The 27,821-nt window shown below is 45.2% G+C and overlaps 1 protein-coding gene and 1 long non-coding RNA gene across 12 annotated transcripts in view; one reads left to right on the plus strand and one right to left on the minus strand.

Moving 5' to 3' along the window:
* Positions 1-27,821, minus strand: part of PTPRT (protein tyrosine phosphatase receptor type T) — a 944,823-nt gene that overhangs the window by 378,855 nt on the left and 538,147 nt on the right. The window lies entirely within an intron of this gene.
* On the plus strand, positions 5,257-16,556 carry LOC118496843. The gene is made up of 3 exons (XR_004899403.1): positions 5,257-5,348; positions 16,135-16,137; positions 16,543-16,556. It is a non-coding gene; the product is annotated as an uncharacterized LOC118496843 (long non-coding RNA).

A 27,821-nucleotide genomic window follows, 5' to 3' on the forward strand; every position in this document is an offset into this window, starting at 1 on the left:
GAGTATGTAGCTTAAAGAACAACGAGTATTTTTATTGTAAAACGTATGAGAAATCAACAACTGAATACAACAAATAGAGAGTGAAATAAACACTTACAAAGCAAATGTCCTTGACATTGACACTTGGGTGAACAAATAAAATTTGCACTCACCCCAGAAGCCCTGTCTAGTCACAAACCCTCTTTCTTTTCTTGAAAAAGTAACCAGTACCCTGACTTTTATTTTAATCAATTTCTGATTTTCTTCATAGCTTCATCTTCCAAATATCCATCCCCAAACACCACAGTGCGGTGAGTTTCTGTTTGTCCACCTGTCCTGGAAGATACGCCCAGAGTCCCTCCGACCCCAGAGTCTCCCCACTGCATTGGACACGCCCGTACCCTCCAGTGCGGTTTCTCTGCTAGAACACTGGGTGCTCACTGTCCTGGTTTCATCCTGTGTTTTCCCTGTTCCCACTCTGAAGTCAACTAGTTGTCATTGCATCTAGGTCTCCTCAGCAGACACAGCTTGGAAATACCTGTATGTATACTGACCCACGCATACACACATGCCTGCCTATGTATCTAGTCTGTCAATTCATTTCGAGACCTCCAATCCCAAACCGGCTTTGTTCATTCCTGCCTTACCGATTCTGGCCACTTCATGTGAACTTGAGATAAACGATCTCTTGAACTCACACTAACACTTCGGATTCAAACGCAGGGCTACAAGGTTTTTACTTCATCTCTTCTATCTTACGTCTGCATGCCTGTCTTCACCAAGGACCCTGGTTCTCAAGGGGCAAAAGTAAAACAGATCATCAGATAATCTCTCGTGTGCCCTTTTCCATGTTGTGTATTTAACACTCTCAGGATAACACCATGACACCAGTGCTCACTCTTCTAATTGGATTATTAAAGCAGTACGACTTCCTTATCCATGCTCTTTGCACACCTCTGCATCTTAAATACTGTACTGCATGTACAGAGGACACATAGCCACTTAATATTATACTTCTTCCATTCATGTAAATATTTATTTAATGTCTTCCATCAGCTCTTATGTTGATGTCTCTTTAACCACATTGGTTGACTTAAGCTTATTCTTCAGTCGAATCTTCAGGAACAACCCGAAAGAACAATATTTCCTAATTCTTGCATGTTGATAGCAATTTGTCTGCAGTGTGGATGCTGGAAGGTCAGTCTGGCTGCATATAAAGTGCTTGGCTCACTCTTTATTTCAGTGTCACGAGGATATGGTTCCATTTTCTTCTGGCACAAAACATTGCTCTCAAAAAGTCTCATCATATTCTGATTTTCTTTTCTTTATATATGTCTTAGCCATTTTGCCTGGAAGTGTAACAGGGTACAGCCAAGAGGGGGGACCCCAAATAGGGATTTGAAATGAGGTCCAGAACTCAAGGTGTTCAGGAAATATTAGGATGTCCCCCCCACAGGTGTGGGTTGTGGGGAGGGACACATGGAGCAGGGCCATTGAGAGCTGTTTTGCATAGCAACAGCTTTGCAGCTAACCTCTGGTGTGGTCATTTAACATATCTATAACCTTTAACTGGTTACATGGACATGTTAAATAGCTGTGGCCATGCTCAGAGCCAGGGGGATGGAAGTAACTTCCCCACCAAGATGTAACTGGGAGGCAGGTCCCCGGAGTTACAGCGCCTGTGTGGGAGCTTTAAGAAGACTGGCTCCATGACGTGGGGCCATGCCTGCCTAGACTCACGATGGCAGCCCAGTGAAGCTGGAAGGATATGAGTGCTGGCAGGTGTAACTGATTGTAGGAGGAGTCGGAAATGGCGCTGCAGAGGAAGATTGGCGTGGGGATTTAAACCTGGACTCTGCAGCCATAGTGGAGAGGGAACCACTTGGTCTTTAGCAGAGTGGGGACTCCCTCAGCCCTGGGAGAGAGGAACACGTGGCTGGGGCAGTGTAGAGAGAACCTTGTGTTTGCCAGAGTAGGGACCCCCACAGCTTTAGAAGGGGGAACCACCACCCAGCTTTAGCTGCGGATCCCGGCAACACAGCTGATGGTGCTGGGAACCAAGGGAGGCCTACCAGCTGAGCACAAATTGCTGGGAAGAGCCGGGGACTGCCTGAGCCAAGGACTTCTATTTCTTTTCCTGAGATACGGTACCCCAGACTGGGCAAAGGGAGAAGGAAGGACTGTGTGTATATTAAGGGGCTTTGGGTTTTGATGAAGACATTAGGTCACAACTTTAAGTTTGTACAGCATTCAATACACATTTCCTGTCCTTTTCATGAATCTCTGGCCTTGAGAGATGTCTTTCCTCTGGCAGCAGACATAACGAACCTGGGGGGTTCCTTTCGGGTAATAGTATATCGCCCCAGCCCCCCCGCCCTTGTTGTTCTGTAACAGTTTCTGGCGACACCCCCGGGACCATAATTGTCCGTGGCAGACCGACCCCCTCAGGTGTGAGAGGTGCGAGAGTGAGACTTCGGAGTTTTCCCAGTCTCAAGAATTTCTCTGCACCCCTCCTGAGGGCATCAGCCGCCTATCACGCCTGGAAAGGTGGAAAGAAAACAAAACGGGGAGGGAGCAGAGACGTGAAAACGGTTTGGTTGAAAACTGGTGTCTGACCACCGTTTTGGAATAATGGAGCTGTGGATAATGGTTTGGTTAGTATGCTGCTCCCAGGTGGCCCCTGTCTGCTCACTTACAGTTTTGGTGAGCCCAGGTGACACGAAGGTAACCTGTCCTCAGGTGTGGGGAGGAAGCAAACCCCTAGGCTCTGTAAGCCGGCCGTGTACGTATGGTGGGGATTAGACTGCAAGCCATGTGGGTGCACCACCATTTTTGGTAAAATGGAGGATGAGCCACGTGACTGCCCCACCACGGAGAACTGAGCATGCGTGGGTGTCACCGTCTTGGATGACCCAGTGTGCATGGGTGCTGCCATCTTGGATGATGGGTCACGCGAGAGTCCCGCAGTCTTGGAACTGGGCAAGGTGGTGGCTAAGGGTTCTCTTCAGATTATGGGCTGTGTGCTGTTGCTGTGTGGGCATTGCCTCAGTCAGGTTCTCTGTGTAACTGGTTCTGATAGAATGGCTCTGGTTCTGAAGGTCATGAACTGAGGTCCAAGGGTGAACATCTGACCTATAGGGGGTTTGCAGGGTCTGAGCTTCAGAAAGCTGCAGGATGTCCCTGTGAGTCTAGGGACTTTTAGTGGAAGGTACCTGTAGTGCCAGGGACTTTTGGCTGCCACATGCTGAGTTTGAGTATGGTCCTTCCCAGTGTGGGAAAGGAACCAGGATTAAGAGAGATTGATGGTTAAACCTGGATGAGTAAAATTATGTGTAAAGGATGTGGAAGTTTTAAACCTGGAGTAAAGGAAACTTCAACTACTTGTTTTCTAGTTTTGTGGGAAAAGAGCAAATTTCTCACATTGGTTTTGTTTCTGATCAGAAATCTGTATTGTAAGACCTAGGAAAGGTCACCTGTAACCGGTTGGGGAGGATGCCTTTGCCATTCGGGACCCAGGAAGGGTCATTTGGGGCTGATGAGTGTTTCAGCCAGAGGCAAAGGGGGCATGTCTCTGCCATGAGACCGGGCCTGAGGGAGGGTGTCTCTGCCAGGCACCGATGGACGCACTGGTGCAAGAGAATGCCTATACCTGTGTATTGTTCTGGAACTCTGTGTTTTGGATTTTGCTCTGTATCTTCTCTGAAAAGGAAATGGAGGATTCCAGGGAAGGTTGAAACGTCACACTCTAGGAAAGTAAATGGGAAAGTATAAGATATGTAAATGAAGAAGGTGTATGAAAGAAAGATTAGAGAGTTTGTGAATGTTGCAGAAGGTCTGTGGAAGTGAAAGTTTTGAGAAGCCTGGTGGATATCAGAAGGGAAAGGATTTTCCTTCATGCTTTGTATTTTTCTCCCTACCTGATCCCTCCAGAATTTGGCATTCTGAAGGAGTGAGTGAAGACATAAGGTTTCTTTGCATAAATCCAATAAGACCAGTCGTGAATAGTGGTTTTGTTAACCAAGACTTTGACTGGAATGTCACGTCTGAAGGAGGCGTGTATGGTTCTGGTCGTCACCAGAAAGCCCTGAGGAACTGGGATTGACTTGCTAAACTAGTGTAAGCCCACGAGACAACCTGGTTGGTTGTGAGGTTCATGACAGTCTTTCCAGGGGAGGAATGAAGGTTGCTTTCCTGAAAGATGGCTAAAAAGGAACCTGTAGGCACAATGGAAGCCTCAAGGATTTGAGTGAAACAACCAGTACAGGCGAAGCCAGATGGCAGATGTGTGGCTCTGCTTCTGTGCCCCAAGGGGTGGACTGAGAAGTCAATCTAAAGGTTCCCTGTGTGAGTTCCAGCAAAGCAGACTTAATGATCATAAGTGATCCAGGCTGCTCTTGGTGTGTTTATGCAAACAAACAGTCAAAATCAAAAGCAGGACTCAAAGTAGTCCTTTTAATAACAGTGAGGGTGATCTTAAGGAGAAAAATTGTGGTTCAAGGAAAATCACAATGCTCAGTATTGGATATCAGAATGGTGTAGCTAACTGTCTTGAAAGTTTATTTTCATGTGAAAGATGATATTGGGTTTGTAATATCACCAAAGATGTACAATTTACAGGTATGGAGGACCTGTCAAATTTCCATTGCTAAATGTCATTGCAAGAAGGGCTTTGCAACTGAATGTCTTCCCAAAAGACAGTCTCACTGGCACACAGACTGGTTTGGGGATTGTTGTGTGAATTTAACCTGTGTATTCTTCTGTTTTCATAGGATGTATGCCTATGACTTCACTACCTGAGTGATTGGTTGCAATAAAGGCCTCACTTAAGGAGCCCATTTTCATCATTGCCCCCTGAAACTCAACAGTTTGGCTGAACTAAATGGTTGGGTTGGTGAAGTGTTCGGGTGATCTGTGGGCTTCACTTTAGAACTGATTTTCCCTTTTCTGTCTTGATGGCTTAGACAGAAAGGGGCCAGATATCTGAAAGGAGGAAAATCCTAATATATTCCCCTAAGCTCAAGTGAAGTATAGTGGGCCACAAGAGTTTTGGATAGGTATAGCATGCCTTGTACACCTTCCTCCAGATAAGCCATTCTTTACTTAAGTCCCTGCCTTTGTCATTTAGTGGTAATGATTTAATTGTGCCTTCCAACTCTTTCCGAATCTGTCACCTCCAGAACATGACAAGGGTCATGCCAACGGTCCAGTAATGCCAGCCTTTGGGCACCAAGCCTGCGACTTTCTGGTGACAGCCAAGTGACCAGGATTCTGTAAGGTCCTTCCCCTTACAGGAAGGACTCCCTCCATGCTGCATCCCCCAACCCCTTTCAGGGCACCCCTGAGCCACGGGTAGGTAGGACAACGTCCATGTCTAGCAGGAAGCAGTTACAAGATGAGACCTTCCTCCATTGTCCTTTATAAGATTATAAAGGGGGTGTATATCTGAAAGGAGGGATTGTAACAGGGTGCAGCCAAGAGGGGGGCCCCAAATAAGGATTTGAAATGGGGTCCAGAACTCAAGGTGTTCAGGAAATATTAGGATGCCCCCCCGCCACAGGTGTGGGTTGGAGGGAGGGACACATGGAGCAGGGCCATTGAAAGCTGTTTTGCATAGCAACAGCTTTGCAGCTAACCTCTGGTGTGGTCATTTAACATATCTATAACCTTTAACTGTTTACATGGATATGTTAAATAGCTGTGGCCATGCTCTGAGCCAGGGGAATGGAAGTAACTTCCCCACCAAGATGTAACTGGGAGGCAGGTCCCCCGAGTTACAGTGCCTGCATGGGAGCTTGGAGAAGATTGGCTCCATGACATGGGGCCATGCCTGCCCAGACTCATGATGGCAACCCAGTAAAGCTAGAAGGCTTTGAAAGTGCTGGCAGGTGTAACTGATTGTAGAAGGAGTCAGAAATGGTGCTGCAGAGGAAGATTGGCGTGGGGATTTAAACCTGAACTCGGCAGCCATAGTGGAGAGAGAACCACTTGGTGTTTAGCAGAGTGGGGACTCCCTTGGCCCTGGTAGAGAGAACCATGCGGCTTTGCCAGAGTGGGGACCCCCACAGCTTTAGAAAGGGGAACCACGACCCAGCTTTAGCAGAGATCCCGGCAACACAGCTGATGGTGCCGGCAACCAAGGGAGGCCTGCCAGCTGAGACAGATTGCTGGGAAGAACTGGGGGCTGCCTGAGTGATGGACTTCTATTTCTTTTCCTGAGATACAGTACCCCAGACTGGGAAAGGGGGGAAGGAAGGACTGTGTGTGTTTTAAGGGACTTTGGGATTTTGATGAAGACATTAGGTCACTACTTTAAGTTTGTACAGCATTAAGTACACATTTCCTTTCCTTTTCACGAATCTCTGGCCTTGAGAGACATCTTTCCTCTGGTGGTGGACATAACGAACCTGGGGGGGGTGGGGTTCCTTTTGGTAACAGTATATTGTCCCAGGCCCCCCTCCTTGTTGTTCTGTAACAGAAGCAGGTAAAATTATTTTTTATTTCAAAGTAAAAAAAAAATTACTACAATATATCGCAGTGCTGGCTGTTCCAGTATGTAATTTTTAGTTGTTTTGTTATTTCAGAAAGTTTTCTTTGAACTGCAATTTTTGATATTTGGATTTCTTCTTTGGGGGCTGTACTGTAGCTACGATGATCTCATCCTGTCCTCTAGCTTTGTCATTTTCTCTTTAATCCACTATTGCTTTCTTTTGCAAAAGCTCCCCCCTTTCAGCTTGTCTTTCTCCAGGCACTCTCTGTTGTGCTGATTACTCTCGGGTCACTTCGAGTTTAGTCTTCACGTTTGAAATACATTTTCTTACATTTCCAATTATTTCCTGAATCCTTTGACCTCATTCTTGGCTTTTCTAATCCAGACGTTCACTGTTCTTTCATGTCTCATGCCATTTTCTTATTGTCTTCGGCACTTTTTGAAACAGGGTGTTATTGTTTTCGCCTGACTTGCAGCCACATTACCTGGCACGCTTTTATCGTCTTGGTGGATGCTGTTCTTTTTCTTGCGACTTCTTTGTATGTGTTCCGATGACAATCATTTCCTGTCCTCTCTCTGATGTGAAATTAGTTTTCCTGAACATTTAAACAAGGATACAGTTTAACATTGAAGTTCTGACTCCACCGAGCTCTCCCTTTGGCTGTGTGTGTATCACGTTCAAGTCCCATGCCTTACTTTCTGAGGTTCCCCAACTCTGCTTTCCTTCCACTCTTTTATCTGGACCTTCAATTTCCTGTCACTGTTGTCTCTGTGCTGCTCCATTTAGATTCTTAATTCCAGTACTTATTTCTGGGAGGGAGCTTGGGCTGGTTACTTCCAAGAGTTCATGGTCCCATCTGCCCCAGACACTTCACACTTGACCGCTGACCTTTATTTTCATCTGCCATCGGAGTGTCCAAGATCACTCTCAGCATCCAGCTACTATTCTCAGTGTGATTTTCAACCTTTCCGGTGGGTACCTGTTGGCTATTTTTGATTTTGAAATCCATATATTCCTCACTGCTTTCTTCTTCTTCCTCTCCTGATACCACGTAGGTTTTGTAGATGTTGGTCTGATAATAATCGGACTGTTGTTCCTTTATAAAGGATTTAGTTCCTTTTTGCCTGGAAGTACAAGAATTTATTTTTTACTTTTAAAGTCCAGAAGCTTTTTTTGCCTATATCCTGCTTGTCAGAGGTTTGATCCTCCCTACTCATAATTTGTAATTCATGAGAATGGCTCGTCACCTAGGTATTTTGTAAATATTATCCATGGGTTTTTGTTTTGCTGTTTCGCATTCTTTGTCTGTGTGAGGGATTTGGGAAAATCCAAACACTAAGCCACCAGTGTCATTTTCTAGTATGTTGCTTTTTCTTTTTCTTTTCTAAACAACTTAATCTGACAATTTCTCTTCTAACTGATGAGTTTAGTACAATAACATAGACATCTATTAGGGTTACTGATAAATGTTATCTGCTCTCTATAATATTTTGTATTTTACTTTGTCCCAAAACTTCTAAACAATTTTCTTAGCCTCTCTTTAATTCAATTTTCTTTCTACTGTTTTGGATATTTATCTGTATCTTTTGGTTAAATTTTGTATTATGCCTATTTTATATAACATCTAAATAGTATCAGACCCCACTTTCCAAATAAGCCAAGGATGCCAGAACACCTTATAGCAATTACCTCCCTCCCAGTCTGCATATTACTATCTAATAGTTATATCATGTTTTCAACACATGCACAAAGTTGAACATTATTATTTTTCATACACTCTTTAATTAGATTTTCTGTTCTATTTACTGTCTTTGCTCACCTTTCTTTCTTGTATATAACCCTTTATTATAGGGTAGATTGACTTTCTCTTTCCTGAACTAAAAAACCCTTTTGACTTCCCTCTATGGAGATTTTTTTCATGTATACAAATAAAGGACTTTTTTCCTCTCTGCCTCTGAACTTTGCAGATTTTTTGTTGTTTTGGCTTCCACTGATGCCAGTGGCTTTGACTGGCCATTCCATAATATAGCGGTCTATTTATTTTTCCCACCTCATTTGCAGACCTTAGTCCATGGCTCTCTAAAATTTTCTATAATAAGGCTAAATGCCTTTTTATTCTGTTGTTAAAATGTATCCTTCTTAGGATTAACTGGGCTTCTTGAAACCGAGCATCATCTTCCGTCGGTTCCAGAAGTCCTTGCCGTTTCTCTTTGGACACGGCCTTTGCCCAGACTCTGGCTACGGAATTTGCACACGAGGCTCCCTCATCATGTGCTTCACCCTGTCCATGTTGGCCTTTTCTGTCTCCTGGGTACGTTTTGGGTTGTCCGTTTATTTCTATCTTCTGAGTCACGGATTCACCTCTCATGCATGTCTCATTTCCTTCATTACATGTCCACTGATTTTGCAACTTCATCTCTAAATGATATTTGATTCTTTTTATATGATGCCTTGTCAACATGTGGGGCTCTCTCGATCCCTTACCCCATCTTTTATTTTTTTAAATACTTTAAATGTTGTTCCCCCTCTGTTTGGCTGTTTGCTGAGGGTAGACCATTTCAAGCATGTTAGCTTTATTGAAGGCAGGGCCTTACTTCTAACTCTTCCTGTGGCTATGGAAATTCAGCCTCTAGGTTGTTGGCATTTCTTCTTAAACTGAGAAATCCCCACAGGGCAAGCAGTGCTTTCCATTTACTTATTACTCTGTTCTTGGCTGTCTTTTCACTCTGTCCCTGAATATTGCCTTTAATTACACAACTTCCTTATTCACTTAAAAGCACACTTGTGATTTGCCAGCAAATAGGTAATTGTTATGGGGCATATTTTAAGAATACCTTATTTTCGATATTGGTCATTGTGTAAGTCAGTAGGGTAATTACCACATTTCCATTTCTGTTACTTGAATTGCAAGAGTCGAGAATTTTGGGGTTTTTTTTTTTTTTGCATGAAGAAGTTACAGCACAAGGGCTAGGCAGAGAACACTGAGTCTAGTTATCTGTTGTTTGCTGAAGTTTATCCTCCAATAATTTAATGAGAAACGTTAATGGCGACGGTGCTCCTGGAATCGTGTGTTCAATATTGTCCTGCCTCTTGCATTTCTATGTAAATGGAGGTTTGGCTGGTTATAGATTTTGAGGACCCAACTGTGTTGCTCTGAAACGTTTAAAGATATTATCTTGCTGTAATTTAGCATTTAATGATGTGATGGAAAAGCCTTTTTCTTTTAGAGTCCACTTGAAATCTTTGCTTGTACCAACAAATGGCTCTTTGTGCAGAATTTAAATCCACTGGTTTTGCTTCAATACATCTTTGTTTTGAATAGTCTGGAAAATGTTTCCCTAGAACATAGTGTGACCTTTCATTCTTTAGATCTGAGTCTTCTGTAATTCCTGCACCGCATTTTTGGCTTCTGTCTTTTAATTTTTTCCTATTATATTTCTTCAGTTTGCTTCCTTGGTGCCACCAACGATCTATCTAGTGGATCTCCTTTCTCTTCCACGTGGATTGTTTTCCCTCTAATGCTTTTCAGCGTTTCATCGATTTCCATGTTGTTTTCCCCGCTGTTACTCGTACTCTTTAATATTTTTAGGACTGCTCCTTTTCCTTCTTAATGCTTCAAGTAGGGCTCCTTCACTTCCGCAACGGTTTTGTTCTGTTCTACCACCTCATTCCAATGCAGGCAAGATCATGCCCTGTCCCCTGCTGGATCTTCCTTTGTATTGAGTTTTGGTATAAAGAGGTAATTGCTTACTTTTCTTCTTAAATTACTGGTGATACCTGTGGTCCTAATTTTCATTTTATCTGTAGTAATACACTTTCTAACTGTGTGTGTGTGCGTGTTTACTTACATTCTCCCCATTACTTTCCTCAGTTTTATTGTATTATCTTTGTATAGAATCTGTACTGGTTCCTTTTAAAAATAATTGTTATTACCAATCTTTGAGTTGACTTCCACTAGCTATTTGTAGAAGCTTTTATCAGGCGTGGGGCAGGGCCATGTTCTAAGCGAATAGGTATTCTCCCTAATTCATAGTAAAATCCCCTATGGTGCAAAGTGTTGGGTGTGTAGGTAAATTACTTGACCTAGCCAAGATCAGTGACTTGAAGTTTAGTCTGTGCTGCCCTGATGCCCCAACGGGCTGCCTACTTGGTTCTTCATCCAAGTGTTCTCTCATTGCTTCTCTGGGGTGCCAAGTCGTGTCCAGGGATTGCCCCACCCCTCTGTACTCAGATTCCTAACATGCATCAAAGGGATTACTGGTTTTAACCCTTAGCTTACACTCCTACGAACTTCATAAGCCGCTCTGCTGACATCATATGAGACCTGCAGCCACAAGCACCCTCTCTCTGCCCCTGACCACTCCCCTCACGCACACACACTGCAGCCCTTCCTGGCTCACAGCCACTGCCCAGCACGAGGTATTCTCCCTTGTTTTACAACTGTGCTTGCAGCTCCTTTTCTTCTGATATTTCTTTCTTTCATGGAGAGTTGATTTTGGGGAGCAGAAGGGGGCAGAGGATCTTTGTTCTGCCATCTCAACATCAAAAGTCTGTTCCCCACCTTTCTTAACAACCTTGGATATGGAAAACATTGGAGGTTTTTCACAAGTCTAAAGTAGATTATAGGCTGTCCCCCAAAATGTCATTTGTAATTAGGTTGTCTGCAATCTGGAATGCATTTTCTTGTAGAAACTAAGTTATAAATGGTAGTTGGAAGCCAAGGCCAGCTTTTCTATAGGCTATTTAGCTGGGTACATTGTGCTAATAGCATTATTCTGGCTTCACAGAACTACCATGTATTAAGTTATTTCTATGGAAAAATGAATTTCAAGTTCTAGCTGGTAGAATATAGCATATTTTGAAATATAAAACTATGTCCATCTCTGGCTTAAAATTCATAAGTGATTTCCCTCATACTTTGGTTAGAAGCAAAATTCTTAACGTGGGATAGTAGGTCCATGGTCTGGCTCTGTGGGCCCCTCTGACTTGGAGCCATGCTTCAGAATGGCCTTGCTATATTGTTCTTGGAATGTGTCATCCTTCTGCCAGCCCTGGAGCCTCTGCATATTTAGGTCCTTTTGCCTAGAATATCTCTCCCTCCCATCTTGCCTTTTAATGCTTACTCACCCTCAGAACCCAACCCAAATTTCATATGTTTGGGTGGTAGTCATCGACCTCAAAACAGACCAAGCAACTCTGTGGTATCCATGCTCACAGCATCGAGGTGTTTGTATTAGTGTCCACTACTGTGTGCCCAAACTGCCACGATGCCTGGCAAAGGGCAGATATCCAGAAAGTGTGTGTCTGGTGGATGAACATGTGGATGACCAAGCATTTGTCATGTCAAAGGCAAGAGCTTAAACTCAAACCCACTTTCTTGGATCCAAGGAAGTGGTTGTGTCCCTTTCCACTGCTGACACCCCGGGTATCTGGGTCTCAGATGACTCGTGTGTCTGTCACATGTGGCTGCGAGTTTCAGCCTCATGAATAGTAATGCTGCAAGTGGCCCTTCTTACAATTATATGCAAACTCTGTGTAGTCACTAAAACAAGTTTGTTGTCAGATTTCTCATAAGATCACAGCTTAAAACTCCTAAAATATAAACACACAGATATAAAAATCAATTGCATTTTATGGCTGGAGAGTGTCTTAGATATGTCTACTTCTACATTACAGAGCTGTGGCCACATGTTATGGAATTTTCTGGGATGGTCTCATTCTTTAAACAATGCGGCTCTTGCACTTAGTACATCTAACCTGTTGGCCTTGGGCCCTGATTGTTAAAAAAAAAAAATAGAACCTGGCTACTCTCCATCTATGGTCCTGTCACTCATCGTCTTGTCACAACTGTCCTTTTGAATTCTGGTGTGCTTCCTGCCAGGCCTAGCTCCCGCAGAAAGAAGTTAGGTGAGGTTATAAAATCCAATCTGTGGAAAAGAACAACCTTTTTCATTCCAGATTTACTTGCTCCAGGTGACTCGCATGACTCTCATCCAGTTTCCTTACCTGGGAGATGCAGTTAGACAGTGTCAGCACAGCGCACGACACTTTGTGGGTCCTCAGTAAAGGCTAGTGGGTTATACTCACTGATTCAAAAAAAAAAAAAGGGAAAAGAAGAACTCCACCCAAAATGGCACTTAAAAGATCTGTCTGGCCTAGGTAAGATAGGGCATCTTGGGGATAAAAATCCTGAGCAGATAACACGAAAGCACGCACCCTGATGTCCCGTGCGCTCTCTGACAGCCGTCAGACAGGCACACCCAGACCTGTGGCCGGGGGATGACAGCAGACACACCCTAATGCCGACAGCACTCGTTATCCAGTTTGGACACGTCCCCTAGGCGCCCAGCTCAAAGTAAAATCTAAAATCTTGGAAAAAATCACCTTCACTCCTGAGTAGCAATTTAGGGCCAACAGATGATTTTAATGGGTTTGTCATTTGGGCAAGGGATGGACTTTTTATTGAAATATTAGTACCTGAGCTACTATGAAATGGCTTATCTGCCCTCCCATCCCTCCCTGGCTGTGGGCCATCACAGTAACTCCACTTCTTCTCCTGATATTGGCTAGAAGCCTTCATGGTCCACGAGCAAATCAAGGCTGTTTGTTCAGTCGGAGCCATGTTGATACTGGATGAGACTATGAGGCTGTGGACTTGCTGTTTGCCTGTTCTAGCTATTAATTGATTTCTGTGTGGAGGCAAATCTGTGTGGAGGAAAGAACAGGCTTGTATATAGGCTGATGTGGTCATTTTCACAGATCCAATGAAAAATTAGAAATGGTTCACTGAAGCAAGATCAGATAATAATTTTAGAGGAAGAGCACGTGTTTGAGGACCACCCTCTTTTACAGAATCCGAGGGCCCACCCCGCACACCTAGGAGCCTTCTCTCACTCATCCAGCTGCCCATCCATTCCCGAGATGCCACGTGGCCGCTGCAAGCCAGGCGCTAACGCAACATGGCTCCATCTGTAAGCAGTGCGGAGTCGAGTGGGAAGACTTTGAAGAGAAGGAGACCATGGGGATGAGACTTAAGGGGAGAAGAGGAGTTAACCAGGCTGCTTACAGGGAAGGGGAAGCCCTGGGCGCCGTGTTGTCTTGCCTTCCCCTTCAGGTTTGCGAGAGAGCCTGTGCTGTCCCAGCGGGCCTGTGCTTCTGCGGACCGAGGCTTCTCTTTGACCCACTGGCTTGTCCAGTCATCACCCCATCTATCCACTGAGGCCGGCTGGACGGGGAATGAAAGATGGGACTCCATCACTTGCATTAGAGTAACGCAAGTCCGGCACCCAGAGACACTACTTCTCATTAGACACGGCTGGGGTAGGACCCAAGTGCTAGCTTTCAAACTAACACAGAAGATCTATTGGATACCCATGATCCCTGGAACACACTTGGAGAAACATGGCCCTAGAATCTTCCCTGTGACACGGTGCCCAGCACAGTGCCCCCCACCCTTCAACCCGAACACAAAACACAGGAAACAGCTGACGGAACACCAGACTAGTTAATCCCTAAGACCAAAGTGGCCGAGTGTAAGTCCTACCGCCACCTGTGGGTGGCACGAAAACTTGACCCACCTTTGGGCTGGAAGTACCATTTGGGAACGTAGGAAAGTTGGGAACTTCAAATCTGAAGGTTAGGGAGGCATTAATATGTGCTGAAGTAACCAACAGTGGTTTTCTTCTGGCGTTAAGCTTTCTCTGTGTAAGCGAGGCTAAGACGCTCTGAAATGTTATTAGCATTTTGCAATTAGTGTACAAAGATAATAGAAAATTGAAAATTGACCTATGGGTGAGGGTTAATAAAGGGCAGTCTATTTACTTTGATAAAAGGGATTATAAATAGTCAAAAGGGCATCGCCAGACATTGGGAAAGAAGAGCGGTCTCTATAAATTAATTACCATCTTACTGATTATTGTCTTTACTTTGGGGTAGTAGACGGGCCTGACTCACTGTGCAGGGGGGAGGGGGGCGTTGATAAGAAAGCTAACAGCCATTATCAGCCCCTAATTCAGTAAATACACATCACATGCCTCTTGGCTACCAGGCCCGCTTGATTCCTGCTCCTGGCACTTTCATTTTGGAGGACAGCCAACCGTGAGAACGAGCAGCTGTCGAAGGAAATCAGACCACGGGTAGGTGCTCCGGAATCACGCCGCGTGCACGAGAAGAAACGGCAGGAGAAAGGGTTCCCAGTGCCCCCGGGGGAGTACTGGGAACTCACTGTAAGACGAGACCGTTTTCACGTTGGATAGATGTTGGCTCTCTTCCAACAGTCCTGCAAGTGCATAGCTTCACAGTGTGTCAGAGAGAGGGCGCCCCCCACCTCAGCATGGAGTCTAGCCCTCTCATTTCGCTGAAAGGAAAATCGAGATAGAGAAAAGGGAAAAGACTCGACCAAGCCCGTGTGAGCTGGGAAGCAGAGCCTTTTCTCTCTGCCCGATGCTGGGGCTAGGAGGGCGGGCTGCCGGGGCCCCTGTCCTCACGGGAGCTTGGTGAGGGAGACGCCCAGACGAACGATGTATTACAATCATCGTGTGGGCCGTGGTGATAGAGTGACAGGGGCCTCACTTGGTGTGGGGGCAGGCAAGGCTGTGGGAGAGCGAGGAGACCGTGCTGTGTCTCTCTTTGCCTGTTTCATGTTCGGGACGGGAATGAAGCCTTCGGGATATGGGCCCGTGGATGTGAGTATAGCTTGGGTTCATGGGTTCAAGTCCCAAGTTCACTAAGCTCGTTGAGCCTCAGCTTCCTTTCTGCAGTCTCTACCCGACAGGACTGCGTTTGAGGCTGCTACGGTGGCGCACAAACGCTCAGCCCATGGCAGGCTTTCAGTCAATGGCACAACCCTCAAGTCCTTCAGGGACTCAGTCACATCCTCCTAGAGAAAGGCTACAGCCAGCCGTGTCCACTTCCATCTTAAGTGAAGGAGAAGGCCCTGAGAAAGTACATTTGGTGCTTTGGGTCCCCGGCCATCTCCCCAGACCTGATACCAGCCCCCGCCCCGACTTTTGGTGTGAGACCCCAGGAGGTACCTAGGGTTGGCCAGCCCTGGGCTCCAGGTACCAACCCGATCCTTTCAACCTTCTCCTTCTGAAAGCGGACCTACTGTTCTGGCGGGGGAGAGGCCCCTCACACCCTCCCCACACGAAAAGATGCCCCACCGCGCCCCAGAGCTAGCTACAGAATCATTGCCAGCAGCCTCTGAAATCCCACCTCTCAATATGGGAGAGGTACAGAGGCCCCAGAAGCTCTCTTTAATGCAACTGGATTAATTGCCTGCTCAGAAAACAGCTCGATTCTAAATGATCCTAAATGGCCTCTAATACCTGTAATCTTCTCTCCACCACATTGCCCTGCTGCATTGCTAAAGTGGGCTTGGTTCTGGCTGCCGGTTTGCTCAGTAAACAGCGGGCAGCATTGCGGGAGGCCAAGGAAAGCAGGCTCGGTTCCAAGGGAAGGCTGAGAAATTGATGAAAACGCCGCTGGCCTATTCACCAGCCTAATTTGATTCCAGAAAATCAAGCAGAGGAATTCGGGCTGGCCTGTTCCACTCAGTGTTCCTCTGCAGGACTGGGTAATCAAACGTGGGTGGACTGCCAGCTCTCTACCCTCGATCTGCTTTTACAAAGCCACAGGGGGAGCGGACAAGGCACCTGCTGCCTTTCAGTCCGTTCTCTCCTTGTGAACCCGGCGTAGGATGGGGCCGGGACATGAAGGCAGCGCGTCTGGCGTTGAGTGGGCACTGCCTGGGATACGGGTGGGCACGTGATTAAGAGAATGACATCTGGGTGGTATCCTTGGCTCTGCTGTTCCTAACCGTGCCGCCTTGGGGAAGTTACCTCCTGATGCCTCTGTCACCTCAGCTATAAAAGGGGGGTGATCATAACAGCGCTCACCTCAAGGGGTTGCTGAGAAGGATAGACACTTCACTCTGTATAAGGTGCCTCAAGCCTATCTGGGTCATGGACAACCCTCTCTCTATGTTTGCTGTCATTGTCCCAGATTCCCTGCTTCTATACGGGCAGGCACGTGTCCTCCCCTGTCAGCCTCAGTTCCATCTATAAACAGAGGGCAGCAGCTTTGCAGCAGGTGAACAACGGGAAGGTGCACAGGACACAGCACTGAGATGTGCCAGGATCAGTAGCTGCCTTCCTCTGCAATGAGCCAACGCTGAGGGCTTGGCTGCCTTCTGATGCACGCTGCCGGCCCTGTGGATGCTTCCAGCCGGCTGCCCTCTCTGACCACGCCTGCAGCTTGCACAGAGATGCGCAGGCAGCACCAATGGATGACACAGTCCCCTTGGTGGTGGGGGGGGGGGGGCGCAGGTGGGAAGAAGGTCGGCCCGACCCACCTGAGAAACAGAAGGTGGGTAGACAGGGGTCTGCATTCCCTCCCTTTCGGCCAGTGAGGGTAAAGACCATAGAAAGAAACCAGGTAAGCTGTGTTTGCTTGAATCTTTCCGCGTGTGAGCCTGCCACCTTATCGTCCCTTCCTGGGGAGCTTTGACCACACCAACGTCCCGCCCTGTGAGTTCTTCTGAGTCCTCACCCGGCACCTGTCAGTAGACCGGCAAGAATCTAAGGAAGCTAGACAGCCCTAGACAGCGCTAGAGAGGCGGAGTTGTGGGCATACAGGAAGGCTCAACCTCAACTCTGGACTCTGGGAGTGCAGACGGGTGGAGGGGTTTCGAACAACAAATCATCAGGTACTTAGTCCAGTGGTGCAGTCTAGGATCCCGAGGCCCAAATCCTGATTTACAGTCCGAGGAACTACGCCCAGAGCTTCACGAGTGAAAGTGGGGCGGGTGGTTCTATGAGGTGAGGGTGACTGGGAGGCAACCCAGGCCCCCGCTCTGGGGGAACAGATAAGAGAAGTGTAGAATATAATGCAAGTCTTAGAAATAATGGTGGAAATGCATACGGTATATACTAACCCAGATGGCCACTTAGAAAAAGATGGTGCTGAATGGAAAAAAAAAAACAGTGAAAAATAATGAGTTATATATGATTCACTTATGTCAATTTAAGATACTCAGAATAATAGAGTGCCTTTTCCCAGGACACAAAAGAATGCAAATTAAATGCATTCCAAAGACAGTGGGGGTGGGGAGGGAAATGGAAGAGGAGAACAGGGAGGTAGGAGAGTGACTGCATAAATGAAATTAAGAGAGCGGACTTTTGCGGGCCAATGTGATCAGATGTCATAAACGAAGGCATATCATTAGCTCAATACCTGCACCAGAGGTCAAAAGGGAAGTCAGTTTCGTCTTACCTCTACAAATACTGAACTAACATTGTAAAACTACCTGTTAGAAGGGGCACCCACTTAGTCACCTGCCTAGAAGCCTGTGGAAAGATATTTTCCTTAATAACAGCTCCTCACCAGAGCAGCGGAATGGGAGGGTGAGGTTGTAGCGGATGTGACGCAGGATGTGACGCAGGATTTGACGCAGGATTTGCAACAGCCAGCCGTGACCCTCTCTGCCTTCTCGCCCACTGGTCAGACGTACCTCAGCTGCCTCAACACCACGGGAAAAACTAGTTCTAGGTTTAGATGTGCTCAAGGGCAGAGACACACCCTCTTCATTTCTGTCTCGAGGATGCATTTTGATCACCGAGTAAATGAATAATGTTTGACTTAGCCAAAAGAGCTGAAACAAGGACCAGAATGCTTCAGATTCAAAAATGGGCATGAACTGTGAATGTTTTGAGACTTTGCAATTTGGGGGGGTACCGTGTGCTGGCTCAAACTTCAAAAATCACACGAGCCATCTACAGAGTAATTGCTGTGTGACAGGCCCTCCCCACTGATTATCCTGCATACTGACAACCAAGCTTACAGGATCAATCTCAAGCCCATTGTGCAGATGATGAAATGATGGTTCCATAGTAAATAATCACCTATTGTGTTGTCTTTGGTATGCCCCTAGCTTCTGTGAATCATAACTCTCCTCTGTGTGTTCCTGCTGGGCTTCTAATCACCTACCTGACTTGCCTGACACAGGAGTCAGCGTGTGGCCTCAGCAAGGGCAGTAAGAGTCCGTCATGAAAGACTGGAGGTATCTCCTGACCACCCTCCCAAATCCTTGAAGAGAGTTCCCTGAGAAATGAAGATAAAGAGAAAAGCCCTGGCTGGTGTGGCTCAGTGGATTGAGCGCCGGCCTGCAAACCAAAATGTCGCTGGTTCAATTCCCAGTCAGGGGACGTGTCTGGGTTGTGGGCCAAGTTCCCAGTAGGGAACTTGCGAGAAGCAACCACACACTGATGTTTCTCTCCCTCTCTTTCTCCCTCCCTTCCCCTCTCTCTAAAAATAAAATATTTTTTTAAAAAGATAAAGAGAAAAATGCAAGGACGTAGGTGAGAATGGGAAGGGCAGAAGGCAGAGGGAGAAAAATGAGAGACATCAGACACATCACAACCCCTAACACTTCTCACTAGGTGAGCCATAAGGTTATTGTTTTGGCTAAAGTTTTCTGAGTTGGGTTTCTATCAGCTAAATCAGAAGAGCAGATGGCCTGTCCCCAGCCACACAGCCAGGAAATGGCAGACCCAGGTGTCCCTGCTCGAAAGCCAAGACCCTCCTGTCTAGACACAACCTCAGACGGGCTCCCAGGGGCCACCTCAGCACCTGGAGCTGCTTTCGCACGGAATCGAGCTTCATCTGTTGCAGGCAGATCAAGTTTTAAGAAACGGCCCAAGCTTATGTCAGTGGAATGAAAAAAGAAAAGCCAGAAAATAAGTTTTCAGACAGTTGGTGTGCCTGGAAGGAAATAAGAATGACACAGCGCTGAAGTCAAACTCTTGGTTTTGAAGGCTTTTCTCAGAGAGGCCGAGTCTGGTGTGAGCAGTGGCCTCCTCCGTGCAGCAAGTGACTTAGCCGCCTGGGCGGCTTCTTCGAAGAGACAGTGCTCCCGGGTGGGAGTGCTGAATGGGACTCCCTTCCTCCCTTGCTGGGCGAGTTGGTAGCCTACCCAACATGTCTCCATATTTCAGGAGCCTTGTTTGCAAATTGGGGATGGCGACACTTTCTTCATGGGGTTATTTTGCATGGATGAAAGGTAATCACATTCATAAAACACCTGGAGGAATTCTCGCACATTGCTGACCCCCAGTAAATTACACATCTCTCTGTATAAGGTGTATGTTATATGTATTTATGCATATTAGACATTTTAAGGCATTAGCCTTGGTGTGTTGATTAAAACATCTGCCTTGTTACTCCATCATCATGCCGAGCAAAGAGCTGGGCCACGCCCATTTCATACACTTCCCAGCGGGCTCATTCTTTTAGAAATAGTCATCAGGCACACACAAAAAGCAATTTAAATGGTTCATCTTTCCTCCTTTCATCCACAGACAAATTTCAATAATTATCTTAGTCAACCCATTAATTAGTCTAAATTTGCCCAAGCATAATTGATGCTGCCTACACAATTTTCTATAAAAATTTGAAATGGATGGCTAAACAGAGATTTTTGTTTGTTTGTTTGACTAAGTGCATTTTCCCCTCATGCAAAATGTGTTAGTCAATGCTCGTCTGGTATAATAGCCCAACTTTGGATGTGCTCCGCATCTGTCACATGCAGAACTTTGAATGTCTCCGAGGGCACGTGATGCACTGGCCCTCTCCGACGTGGACCTACAGTCTGCTCCTGGAACTCTCCGAGGAAAGTTTCCATTGCCTTTCTTGGTGACTGGAGATCTGGCTGCTTAGGCCTGCCTTCGAGGAACCCTCTCTTACCTTGGCTTTCTTAGGTGAACACTGGTCTGACTACTAGACCCATATCTTTGAGTCCTTTCTGTTTTTCTGGCCCTTCTAATAAGGGCTCATTGGGTTTCCCCAGGTCCTGTTCTTCTTAATCCTCTTCTATCACTTGGCAGCATGCCATTCCTGGGTGACCTGACCGGTCTCAGACCTTCATTGCCACCTGTTCATGAGGGGCATCTCCTCATATATCGGTGTGAGCCTATCACTCTAGCACTGCTGTGTGTAACTCTTTTCTAATGTTCTTTTTGGTAGCGTCTCTGTGCCTCACGGAAATGATTAAGGAAATAAACACAGGGTGGCCTGCAGTAGTATAAGGGCACCAAGGTTTTTTGCTGGATTGCTGATAGAGATGAGGCCATGATGAAATAATAAAAGAAAAGAATGATAAGTTCCAAACCAGCTTCTTGAGAAATTCCAGACACCCTAGAGACCAGATGTAGGAGAACAATACCTCCTTAACCCTGATGGGGATGAGTGACAGCTGCAGCTACAGAAGAAGCATATATAAAGCAGAACAGAACTTCTGGAAGCAAACACAAATAGAGATAAAAATTCAAATCTAAAGGTGGCATTTCAAAGCGGCAGAATAATGCTGCATTATTCAATACTATTGGCATAATTGGTTAAATATATGAAAATATCCAAACGTGCCCCCAAATAAATGCCAGATGGAATAAAATTCTCAGTGTAATGCAAAAGCAAACAAAAAAAGGCATCACAATTTACATAAGTATTTATGAAATTTGTGCAGGAAGCTTGCAAAGATAAAACCATTAACAATGGATAAATTTAATCACATAAAGGTAATATTTTCTCATTATCAAAAACCATTAGCACATTCAAAAGGACATACCCAAATGTGAAAATACTTGCCATACACAGAACCAACCAAGATTAATGCTGTTAATACATAAAGTGTTCTTATAAATAAGAAAAGTGTGAATGCTCCCAAAGACATGTGTGTGATGAAGTTGAATTTGTAACTTGAAAGAAATGCAAGTAGCCACCAAACATGAAAAACTGTTCTACCTCAAGTATCAAAGAATTAAAAATGAAAACAATAATATTTTTACTAGCTTGCCAGCTCTGTGGGGAAAGGGTTTAGAAAAGGGACAATGGCAGCCAAGGAATTCTCCTAGTTTACTATCCTGCCTCAATACCACAATTTGTTTATTCATTTACGTACTGATGGATATCCAGGTTGTTTTCATTTCTCCTGGGTAACTTTATAAGAAACTGACAAACATTTTGCATTGCCAACAACCATGTGGTAAACTGTTCCGATTTTTTTGCCCTTTGAAAAAAACTGCATTGGACTTCCAACCAAGATGGAGGTATAGGTAGATACACTATGCCACCTCACACAACCAAAAGAAGGACAAAACAAATTTAAAAATAAGAAGCAACCAGAACTTGTAGAAAATTGAACTGTATGGAAGTTTGACAAGCAAGGAGTTAAAGAAGAAACATTCATCCAGACCAGTAGAAGGAGCAGACGCAAGTAGTGAGATGGAAAGGACTCGCAGGCAAGGCAGTGGCTGGAGGACCAGGACAGGCAAGGCGGTGGCTGGCAGACCAGGTGGTCCCACATTTGCATGCAGATAAACTAGGAGGAACAACTAGGGAGTGAGACAGACCCCACAACCCAGGGTCCCAGGGAGGGGAAATAAAGCCTCAAACCTCTGATTGAAAACACCTGTGGGGGTTGTGGCAGCAGCAGGAGAAACTTCCAGCCTCACAGGAGAGTTCTATGGAGAGACCAACCCACCCACGCAGGAATCAGCACCAGAAGGGCCCAATTTGCTTGTGGGAAGTGGGGGAAGTGACTGAAATCTGGTGGAGAGTGGAGCAAGTGCCATTGTTCCCTCTCAGACCCCGGCCCCACATACAGCATCACAACGCAGTGACATGGGTTGCTTCACCCTGGTGAACACCTAAGGCTCTGCCCCTTACAATGTAACAGGAGTGCCGAGACAAAAAAAAATGACCCAAATGAAAGAACAAATCAAAGCTCCACAAAAATTACAACTAAGTGATGAAGAGATAGCCAACCTATCAGATTACAGTTCAAAACACTGGTAATCAGGATGCTCACAGAATTGGTTGAGTATGGTCACAAAATAGAGGAAGAAGTAAAGGCTATGGAAAGTGAAATAAAGGAAAATATACAGGGAACCAACAGTAAAGGGAAAGGAAACCAGAACTCAGATCAATGGAGTGGACCAGAAGGAAGGAAGAAACATTGAACCAGAACAGAATGAAGAAACAAGAATTCAAAATAACGAGGAGAGGCTTAGGAACCTCCAGGACAACTCTAAATGTTTTAACATCCAAATCATAGGGGCATCAGAAGGAGAAGAGGAAGAGCAAGAAATTAAAACTTATTTGAAAAAATAACGAAGGGGAACTTTCCCAGTCTGGCAAAGGAACTAGACTTCCAGGAAGTCCAGGAAGCTCAGAGAGTCCCAAAGAAGTTGGACTCAAGGAGGAACACACCAAGGCACATCATAATTACATTAGCCAAGATTAAAGAGGAGAGAATCTTAAAAGCAGCAAGAGAAAAGGAGACTGTTACCTGCAAAGGAGTTCCCATCAGACTGTCAGCTGATTTCTCAAAAGAAACTTGCAGTCAAGAAGGGGTTGGAAAGAAGTATTCCAAGTCATGAAAGACAAGGACCTACATCCGAGATTACTCTATCCAGCAAAACTATCATTTAGAATGGAAGGGCAGATAAAGTGCTTCCCAGATAAGGTCAAGCTAAAGGAGTTCATCATCACCAAACCTTATTATATGAAATGTTAAAAGGGTTTATCTAAGAAAAAGAAGATAAAAATATGAACAGTAAAATAACAAGAAACTCACAGCTATTAACAACTGAACCTAAAATGAAAACAAAAACAAACTTAGCAAACAACTAGAACAGGAACAGAATCACAGAAATGGGGATCGCATGGAGGGTTGTCAGCAGGGGAATGGGAGAGAGAAGAGAGGGAAAAGATAGAGAATCAGTAGCATAGATGGTAGGTAGAAAATAGACAGGGGGAGGTTAAGAATAGTATAGGAAATGTAGAAGCTAAAGAACTTACATGTATGACCCATGGACATGAACTAAAGAGGGGGGAATGCAGGTGGGAGGGGGTGTGCAGGGTGGAGGGGAATAAAGGGGGGGAAATAGGATAACTGTAATACCATAATCAATAAAATATATTTTTAAATATTTTTAAAAATATTTTATAATCATGGAAATTTATTTGTTTTTAGAGAGGGAAGGGAGGGAGATAGAGAGCGAGAGAGAAACATCAATGTGTGGTTGCTGGGGGTCATGGCCTGCAACCCAGGTATGTACCCTGACTGGGAATCGAACCTGTGACACTTTGGTTCACAGCCTGTGCTCAATCCACTGAGCTACACCAGCCAGGGGTATTTTTAAATATTTTTTAAAAAAGGAACAACAGCCTCTGCTCACCTTGATGCCAGACACTTCAGTTAAAAAAATAATATTTTTGATATATGATATTGTTTTGGATTAAAATGCAAAATAACGCCAGGTATTGGTGAGGGGCGGGGAACAAAGACCTCCCTTGCCTAGCAGTGCAGTCGGCTTTAGAGGTCAGATTGCCCCTCTATTGTCTATAGCTACAGTTAAAGCCTCAAAAACGTGCATCATTTTTCACCCAGAAACTCTATTTCTAGGAATTTATCTGAAAGAATCATATGCGTCTGCATTGGTGCATGTATAATAATGCTCTCTAAAATGGTATAATCATGGAAATTGGAGCTAAAAATTCAATGACAGGCTAGCTCAAATTTCTTCCCCCTAAAGTTCCTCCAGTGTATTTCCACTTTGTCACCACATCCCATTCTGTCCCCCACCCCTACCAATCTGTACTTAATCCCTAAATTCTAATGAACTCAACAAGCCACCAGTGGCCCCTGTCAGTAAATTCACGGTTCACTCGTTGGTACTCAGCTCACCTGTCACCCCAGCCACATTCTACATACCTGGCCCCTTCTCTCCTGAAACACTCTAATTCCCAAGCCAATCACCCTTTCCTTGTGATTTCTCCTCTAACTTCTCACTAATGTTGGCATTCCTTAAGCCTTTTCCTCTCCTTTCTGTATACCAGTGCTTCTGAAAGTGAGGCTCCTGGACCAGCATCATCAGCATCACCTGGGAATTTGTTAGAAATGCAAATTCTTGGGTCCCACTTCAGATCTACTGAGTCAGAAACTCTGGGGTTGAGCCTCCAAATCTGTATTTTAACAAGCCCTCCAGGAGACAACGTCACCCGTTAATGTTTGAGGCCACTGCGTCCAGTTATTCTGTGCCAGTGAGAGGAGCCAGGAAGCACAATGACCCATGCAAGGACACAGGGGACAGGCTCACCTGGATTCAAGAATCCCTCTACAGTTACTGTGGGCTTCCACAATGGCTGAATCTCTGTGCCTCAGTGTCTTTACCCATTAAATGGAGCAATAACTATGCCTACCTCCCAGGCTTGTTGTAGGGGATAAATGAGATCATCCAGGTCAAGGTCAAGGTTAGTGGGTGACTCAGAGAAAAGTGGTCACTAATACAAAGCCATGGCCGCTGGGAGGGAACGTCTCTAGGCCAGACCTCTCCTGTGCGTTCCCCCTGTACAGCCTCATTGCCTGTTTGCCACATCCACATGGGTGTCCCCCAGGCACAGGTCCCGAAAACACACTCCCCAGCTCTTCTCCCCAGATTCTACATGTCTGGTGCTTCCACCTCGGCCCTGACCACCTTCAAGCTCTCAGTTTCTTAAGGCACAAACCCCAGAGGCCACCTCTGATTGTGTCTTGCAATTCACCTGTGTCAGGTAACCAACTACCAAGTCCTAAAAGTCTCTGGGCTCATCAAGCACGTGTTCATCCGCATCCTAGAGCTCAATGAAAACCACCTGCTGCCTCTGCACAAGCCCCTTCACCGGCCTCCCACCTCGGCTCTGCTCCTCTTTGCCAGTCTGTGTTGCCCCCCGACAGCCAGAGGGGGTTTTTCAAGTCTTGTCCTGTCACTTCTCTGCTTAAAATATTCTAGGAACATCACACACTGGGTGTGTCTGTGAGGTTGTCTGGGGTGAGAGTAACATCTAGATTGACAGTCTGTGTAAAGCAGATCACCCTCCGCAAAGTGTGGGTGGGCCTTATCCGACCAGTTGAGAACAAAGAGGCTGATCCTGCTCCAAGCAAAAGGAATCCCACCTGCCTGCCTGGATTCAAGGTGGAACATTGTTTTTATCCTGCTTTTGGGCTGGAGCTGAAACCTCAGCTCTTCCTGGGTCTCACACCTGTGGATCTTCCTACTTTCTTCGTTCCAACCTGCTGACTGCAACCCTTGCTATTTATCAATCTCTACGTCTTCTTCAGCTCTGTCTCTCTATCTGCGTATAGCTACATCTGTCATCTCTATCTCTTTCTATGTCTGTATCTGTAACTGTCTCTATAACTACTGTTGGTTATGTTTCTCTGCAGAACACTGACTAATACATCTTCATAGCTTTCCACGACTCCCAAGATGACGTTCGTTGGCCTTTCACGTGCCTGCTTCTCAGTCTGTAATTCTTCCTTGCAGCGCCCACCCAGCTCTTCCGTGCCCCCCGCCCGGACCACAGAGGATGTGCGGATTTTGCTCTCAGCTGTACCCCCAGGAGCAAGCACAGTGCTGGCCAATTAGTGGACTGTTGTGTTTGTGAAATGGAGACCTATGTAGAATATCCTATTCAGTTATAAAAATTACCGTAACAGAATATTCGCTATCCTTATGAAATATGCACATAAAGCTACAGAAACGTATGTACAGTATAATACCATATTTGCATAACACGAAAAATATTGACTATAAAGACGACATTGCTTAGCTCTGGTTGGTTTTTCTGCCTTTCTGCATTTCTTTTTGTTTCTAAATTTTCTGGCTTGAATATGTATTTACTTTTGTAATTAGAATATTTAGTGATAAACACTAGGATTCAATGCCTCTGCATGTCTAAAATGCAGTAAAAGGAAAATGAAAAGCAGAAATAATATTTACACCATAGGACACAACATGTTTATATTTTATGGGTAAAGATCTCTACAAATCAATAAATAAAAGACAGTCAAGGAAGTTTTTAAAAACGGGAAGAGGACATAAACAGATTGTGTGCATTCAAATGGCTGGCCTACGTGCCTCATGACTGTTAACTAGGAAAGAAAAACTATAAACAAAAGATCCATATTGGTCTTATTGGCCAAGCTGAGAAAAAAGATAAAACCCAGTGCTAACTGGATTCCAAATAATTTTACTCAATCATTCAGTTTTTTGGACTTTATTCTAAGTAATAAATTAATGCTGTAAGACAGATGCCTTTGATCATATATTCAACAGTAGTAAAAATGTTGGGAAATCATAAAAAATATTTGGGAATTAATTAGGCCAATTATAGGCTTGTCCATAAAAAAAGAATACTATTGCACTCACTATTAAATATGATACTTCGGAAGAATAGTCACAATATAAAGCACTATTTTGATCTACTTTAACTATTAAAATAGTGTACTGATAACATTACACACTCTGACCGCAGTTTTGGAGGGAGATATATATATTGTTAAAAATATATATATAAGACATATAAATAACCCTGAATGGTAGAATTGCTAATTAGTTTTGCTTCTTTAAACCTTTCCCAAGGTTCCATAGAAAATGCCTCACTTTGATAGACCAAGAGGAAACTATATTCTGGCTACAGAAGATAAAAGACGGGTCGGAAGTGTTGAGAGTGGGCGAGTAACGTGTGTGAGCAGCTGTGTCTAAAGTAAGAGCAAGGGGCTGACAGTGGGGAGGGGTGGAAGGGGCGGTGGCCCATGCAGACCGAGGGAGGGGCCAGGAGATTTCAGGGGGAGTCTGGGAATGCACGGAACAGCTGGGCATGTCTCAGGTAAGGTGTCTCTCCCTGCCATGGCTTCAACAAACCAGAAGACAGACCTAAACTCCAGAATGTAGGGACCATCCCTGGCTTTTGGAGACAGTTGAAGCACATGTAAGGACTTTCGGAACACTCCAGTGATATTTCAGAATCTCTCACTGGCATGCACGCACACACACACACACAAGCAGGGACTGTGTATACTAATCATTCCCATTTCCCCTATGCCCAGCACTCAGCTGCCGGGCAGTAGTAGGTCCTCAGAAAGTGTTTGCCAAAGGGAGAAACCGAAGTACTGGAAAAACTCCTGACCTGAAAACAATCTGAAATTGACTGAACATTACCATGCACGAGCCAACGACAAGTCACAGACAGCCGTTCTGTTCTACTTACTAGAAACCCCCACGGGTAAGACCACACACTTTTTTATTCAATCCAGCCCTTTTTTATTTTTTAAATTGTTTATTATGATTGTGTTCATCTTCACCCAAGGATGTGTTTATTGATGAGAGAGAAAGAGACAGAGAGATCAATCAGTTGCCTCTGTACCCGGACAGGGGGTCAAACCCACACCTAGGAGTGTGCCCTGGCCAGAGATCGAACCTGCAGCCTTTTGGTGTAGGAGACGACACTCCAACCAACTGAACCACCTGGCCAGGG

This window comes from Phyllostomus discolor, chromosome 9 (genome assembly GCF_004126475.2).
Source record: "Phyllostomus discolor isolate MPI-MPIP mPhyDis1 chromosome 9, mPhyDis1.pri.v3, whole genome shotgun sequence".
Taxonomy (NCBI): domain Eukaryota; kingdom Metazoa; phylum Chordata; class Mammalia; order Chiroptera; family Phyllostomidae; genus Phyllostomus; species Phyllostomus discolor.